At 39.4% G+C, this 6,866-nt stretch overlaps 1 long non-coding RNA gene across 1 annotated transcript; it reads left to right on the forward strand.

Moving 5' to 3' along the window:
- The first annotated feature begins 5,228 nt into the window (after positions 1-5,228).
- LOC117241167 lies at positions 5,229-6,130 on the forward strand. The gene is made up of 3 exons (XR_004494916.1): positions 5,229-5,361; positions 5,669-5,736; positions 6,112-6,130. It is a non-coding gene; the product is annotated as an uncharacterized LOC117241167 (long non-coding RNA).
- The last annotated feature ends 736 nt before the right edge of the window (positions 6,131-6,866 follow it).

Consider the following 6,866-nt stretch of genomic DNA (forward strand, 5'->3'; position numbering starts at 1 on the left):
CAATGTGCTTGCGTAGAGAACAGCATTATCCGCCACATATTGCGGTGCAGTATCGTTTACGCGTAGTTCGCGTCAACCCCTGCCCTACGAAGGAACGTCCCCGCACAAAATTCAATCGTACCTAAGACGTTAAACCGATCCTTTGCAAGTTTTCGCTATACGAGTTCTTTGATTGATATCCGAAAAGTTTCTTTCTGTTTATGAGGAAATAATAGACGCACAATGTTATTTGCTTTATATCGTTCTGTCGCATTACGTACGATCCATTTTGTTCTATTGAGATAAACGACGAGACATTTCACAGACTTGGTTCCACGTTTGTACGGAGGTGTTTTATTGTAAAAACCACGTTTGCGAAAAAAGACATTTTTCGGACAACCTAATATATTTCATACGATGCTGTTGCCAAGAAATATTTTTAACGAAATGCTAAAAATTGTTAGTTGCAAACAAATACTAGTCAATACAATACAAATACTAGTGTCAAACGCGCGGCAAATAAATCTGTCGGTGTAATTTTAACGAGCCGCGATACCGCTCGAGGATTATACGGGTAATTTAAATTCCGCTCGCTCGATCGACGCGACTGATGGAACGACGATGTGCCGGCTGAGCCGAGATGAAATGATAAATTAGCGAATGAAACAGCCAAGTATAATAGAATGCCCGGTTAAATATAGAGCGTTTTAAACCGATTAACAGATAACTGCAAATTAGATCGTCCATTAACACGGTTCGTCCACGTTCGAGCGGCATCGTTCGAGAATCAGTCGGAGAATTAGTCCGAGAATTAGTCAGAATACCCTCCAATCGATCGTCCCCCCCCCCCCGAAGTCTCGCATTCGATCTGTTTCGATTCGCCATTCGCGCGATCCGAATTTAAGTTTCACGAATGTGAATACGAACGAGCCGTACGTACCACTGGCTATCGCACGATCGCTGTGGCAAAGCGCTGGCGTACAATTACCGCTATTTGCCGTTAGTTGAAATATATTGTAAACGTTATTGCTCGTGCGTGGAAACTCGCTACTTCGCGCAGCCAGTCGAACTGTTCGATATTTATAGCTAGTCGACAAATACCGCGTACCTATCGTCGAGATTCTACGCAAGCATTGCGCGCGTTACAAACCCCTTCTATATCGTGCAATTATCGTATCGAATAGCCGCTGCTCGAATTTCGCGCTGCGAATCGCATTCGAAAAATTTTATTTATCTGGAAATCGAACGTGCAGATTTTTTTTTAATTCAAACGACCTAACCCGAGCAGTTAGATTGGCCGAATTTCGTTCTCTTTGGAAACTTTGAGACCTCCGAACAACCCGTCTCTAGATGTCTACGATAACTTTGAAATTTCTAAATTCCAATTAATAAGTAAAAACCGGAACGACCAAAATTCCCTGGACCGCGTAATCCGCATGAAAATACAAATTCAGCGTCGAATACGAAGAGATAGATGAAAGAGGGATTCGATGGTAGAGCAAATCGGACGTACGGTTTGTAACACGAGACATTAATACAGTTGGTGGAGCCGCGGAAAGCGGATGGAAATGGAAATTTTCCGATTTTAATATCGGTGAATGCATCGGGACGCGAGAAGAAAGATCAAAACGTTGACTGTTGACTAATTTGAGCGGCACGCGAGCCACGAGCCCCGAGCCCCGAGCCCGAGCCGCGAGCGTCGCGATGCTCGCGTGCGCCGAAGCTACTGCGATCGAGCGAGCGTCGTAACCTCGGTAAATAACCCGTCGTATAATATCGTCTTCTTGCGCTGCGGCTAAGGTTTGACGATGGACGGATTTCCCGATCGCTTCTATTCGTGGTAGAGTATCGGCTACGTTATTGTCTACCCCTTTAATGTGTCGGATATCGGTCGTAAATTGTCCTACGTAGTCTAAGTGTCCAAACTGTCTCGGCGAACACTTGTCGGGATTTTGATCAAACGCGTATACGTTCATATACGCGTATACGTACGCGTAGGGGTTTGTGATCAGTATAAATCGCGAAATCTCTCCCTTCGACAGCGTGCCTGAATCGTTTCACCGCGGTGTACATCGCGAGTAATTCTCGATCGTATGCGTTCTACTTTCGTTGCGCGGGGGATAGCGATTTCGTCATGAAACCTAGGCGTTGCCAAGTATCGTTGACGCGCTGTTCAAGTACCGCTCCTATGGCGTAATCGGAAGCGTCGACCTTCTCCTTGCTGGTAAAGGGATCGATATTCCTGGTCTGTAAGGTTGCTCTGTTGACGAGAGCAGCCACCTCCGTATTGTCACTCAGAGCGGCTTTAACTTGACCGCCACCTCGTTCACCGCCACCGACCTGTCGAATTCAATGAATATATGGCCGGCTCTCGTTTTACGCACCCCCATAGCTCCTTCCAAGGTGCTCCTAGCCGCCATTATTTTCCTATAAACTTGAAGCCATTCACAGTCTTCTTCAACTTTATCTAGAATGGCTTCCTTCCATCTCCTATTCCTTGGTACGCCTCTCTCTTCGATAACAACCTGCCGGTTGTTACCCGGACGCACCATAGGGATAGCTTGCTCTAAGGGAGCCCTCCTCTCCTTTTTCCTTCTTTCTATCCTCATCCAACCTTCAGAATCCTCACTATAATCCTGTTCACTCCTTACCTTCCTGATTTTCCTCCCACACGCCTCGGCGTATGTGGCCTCTCCTCTTCGGAGCCTCTTAAGTTCCACTACTCTCATTGTTTCAGCCGGCGATACCACTTTCCTTTTAGGCTATCCGCCTTTAGTCATCATCGCTTCTTTCATTCTTTCTGTCCTGTCTACCCTTCTTTCGATCTCGATAGGCTCTCTTCTTCTCTTTCTCCTTCTAGCCTTCTGCTCTCCACATTGTTCCAAGGAAGACAGGATGCCTTTAATCAAATTTCCTATCTCCCTAATCCCCTCATCCTTATCTTTATCCAACTGAAATTTTTTGACTGAAACATTTAACATCTGCGCTGCACCCGCCAAGGCTTGTATGAACCCTTTCAGCTCAGTCCTGGAGATCATATCGACCCGACTTTATTCCTTCATAATAGGAACTTACACCGAGCCGACCGTACATACTCTTAAACGATGCCGCATCGACGAGGCGAACCACCACATATGTTCGTCGCGACCCGCTAGCGCATGCGTCCTAACGTTACCCATCACGTAAATGGCGTCAGTTCTACACACGTGCGCGTCTTAATAGTAAATTTATTACGCGTATTACCGCTTCACAAAATAACGTCATCGCGAGTGTTATAATAACTCCGCTATAATTAAAGAAACGAATCTTACTCGCATGGCCGCTCGAACCTGCAATATCTACGGCGGATAGTGAAGCGTTCCCGGAAAGTGCACGTGCGTGTTAGTATTTAGTGAATATTAATTAATTCATTATTTCTACAAAGCTCATTATCGCTTATGCATTTCCCGCAACGCGCGAATATCTTACATTACACGTTCCTCAGTGTGCTGTTTGTTCATAATGACAAGGTGAAATACGACAACAAAGTCGAACGCTACCGCTGATATCGCTATATACGCTAATATCGTCGCGTCAGTTATGGCGCGTTTTGACTCGCGGAATCTCTTTTCATATTTAGCCATCAGATATATCGCGATGAAATAAGGGAATACAGAGGTTAGGACAATTATCTAGTTTACTATTCGACGAAATTTTACTGCAAGTAATTTTTAAGTTATTTGTTTCTTGTTACTTATTGTTGTTTATTTGTTTCGCTTTTCGTTAATATTCCAAATTCTCTTTTCTCATCGCCTTTTTAGCACTAACAATAAGCGTTGAGAGTAATCTTGATATGAACAGGATGATCAGAATTTTTACACGAAACGCAACAAGGTTGATTTGTGTCATCCTTACTTTCTTCGATACAGAAATCTGGATCAATACTTGCATCTGGATCGTAATTCATCGTTGAATTTAACGTTGCGACAGTCCGTTGCAATTAGAAGCAACATGACCTAAACGTTAGCAGGTCTTACATTGCATTTCGTTTGTCACATCTAATTTTTGGTGAAAAGTGAAGGCAAAATACTGAAAATCAACCGAAGATCAGAAATTGAAGAAAATATCAGGCTGGCTTTTGACACTAATCTCACCAGGCCCGGTCAAATAACTGGTTTTAAAAGTTGAGAAATCAATTAATCGGAGAATATAAAAATTCACGTAAAGCTAAATGAACAAAAGATATAACGATAAATGTACAATTTTAAATTAGATATTTAAACCAGTCATTTGACTAGGGGTGGTGAGGTTAGTGTTAATTAAATAGTTTAGTAGTCGTTGAGCGACATTTTGAATATTCATTCGTATAATAATTAGCAAAATAACTTTTCTTCGTTGATTCCTCCACCATAATTAATTTCCATTATTTATATCCTTCATTACACATTTCTTAATTCCCCGTTCATTCAGGATATTTCTAAGAATAAAAATCATTAGATCGGTCAAAACTTCAGGTACTACGTCGTGATAATAAAAATGATATAGAGAAAATATCTATGGACTTCAAATTTTCAACCGTGAAAAAATTATTCTCTTACTACATTTTGGACTTAAAAATAAATATCGTTCCACTTTTATTATTTTTATATTAGTATTAAAAGCGAATACGCACTCAAAAAGCGCTTAAGACTTCATCTGCATACTGTGTCATTGCGGAACAGTAATTTTAAGTAATTTTTCACTTTCTCCATGCTGTTGTTTCAATCTTGCTTTGTTTAACGAAATTAAGATTATAAAGTAAGGTAACTAAAGTAATAAGTTAGACAAATGTGTCTGTGATGTTGCCAGTAGGGCTACGAATTATTGTACGATATTTGTAAATATCGACGTAGAGAAAGAATTGTGCTGCGCAATTCGAAAGATTCCTGCTGCGTAATTCGAAAGAAAGTGCTTCGTAGAATAGGAATGTTTTTGTTGATGTATACATTTCTTTGTCTAGATCGTTAACTGCGTAGCTGCTTGTGCCACCGGCTCTTGTGTCCCCACTTCCCTCGCCACTTTGGTAGTTGCTATGCGAAACTAACGTACAAGGAGTCATTTAGTCGTCTCATTTCGTACCGATAACGTCGATAGCGTTGCGTCAGGTTTGTAACGTATTATAACCTATTGGTGGCGTCGGTCTTTTATTACTCTAATAATTTAATCCAATTAAATAATCACGCGCGAAAATAATAAAATTTTATCACATAATTTTGTACGCGACGTTAGAGTTCTTGTTCGCCGATTATAATTTTAACGCTCACGGTAATGTGATCCTATTTCATATTCTTTTGAATATTCTTTTTCGGTATTAGAGTCAGTGCATCTCTCAAGAGGACAAAGCTTCTGCAGGAGCTCAAGAATGTAAGTAGTTTTAAATATTGTATTTCAGTTTGTTCTCTTATACAATAAATTTATTATACAATAAAAATGATTGATAATTTAGAAAACTGTAAATGCCCTCTTTAATTGAAATAAAGTCTTAAAATCTTAACATTAAAGTACAATAAAACTGGCTGATACGCATCAAAAATCACTGAATATGTTGTTCTCAAACTTTTATATTAGAGTTCCAATTTACATATTTATTAGAGTTTAGTCTTTATTGTTGCTAAAGTTTCACGTTTGTTATTATGTGTTACCGATTTTAATATCTTATGTTTTGTTATAGACATATCACTACTTCAACTTCGTCATCTTCTTCAGGAGTGTTCTAACAGTGGCACAAAAGCCAAGTATGTAAGTATTTTTACATACTTACTTTCAGTTATGTCTATTCTGTATATTTTTCTTTGATCACTATCAATGCAGAAATACAATTTGACTGAAAATTTAGGAGGTTATTATAGCATTTTCTGAGGTTATTTTTTCGTTAAAATAAAATAAGAGTTAAAGTCTTAATACCGAGTTATAAAACAAATGACTAACATACTACAGATTATTTTAGATTTTACACATTCATATTAGAGTCTCAGTTTTTATACTTATCAAATTTTATTAGAATTTCAATCTTTATTATTGCTAAAGTTACTAAAGTTAATAAACCTTCATTTTTCATTATCTCCAACTTTTCAAATAGTCAGCGATCACTCATCCTGTTTTGTTTCGTAACAGATTTTTCGCAGTCTGCATTTCTATTATTAGCCTTTCAACGGTTCCTGTCTGATGTTAGTCTCCCGGATGAAATTCGCTGGGATAGCGCAGCATCCACGGTAACGTTCTCTGTTTGTCTGCTTCGAACGGTGAGTCGCATGCATTTCTGTTCTTCTGGTCACTCAATTATGCCGTAGGATAAAAGACCCGAATCGGCACGGGTGACTGGTTGTATTACGTAGAATTCTTTGCGAGCATAGTGAACGCGGGTATCTTTTATACCCGTGAGTAGTAACGCTCTTTATTTCAAATTTATTAGTTTAAGATAGGTCTTCTTGCACAGCGCGATGATAATAATTAGTTTTTTAATAATTAAGTTAAACATATACACTTGAGAATATATTCGCGTTATTTATAAATATGCATGTTAATATTCCGTATGAATATTTGCAAATGGCAAATATCTACACGAATATACTTGATCTTTAGCAATGAATTAATCGTGACAATATTAACCCCTTAACCTACAACTACGGGCATAGCCCGTAGTGCGATGATCGAACCAAACGTAAATATTACGGGCATAGCCCGTAGTACGATGATCGGAACAAACGTAAATATTACGGGCATTCTCAGACATAAATCGTAGGTTAAGGGAATAAGTCGCGTTCGTTTATTTTACTTCTCCTAGAATTTAAAATATCAGTTAATCAAAGCAATAATTTTGAACACTGCTTCTGCATTTTCGATTATGTGCTTTGATAAAGAGATTATCT

The sequence above is a fragment of the Bombus vosnesenskii genome, unplaced genomic scaffold, assembly GCF_011952255.1.
Source record: "Bombus vosnesenskii isolate JDL3184/JDL3185 unplaced genomic scaffold, Bvos_JDL3184-5_v1.1 scf7180000015338, whole genome shotgun sequence".
NCBI lineage: Eukaryota > Metazoa > Arthropoda > Insecta > Hymenoptera > Apidae > Bombus > Bombus vosnesenskii.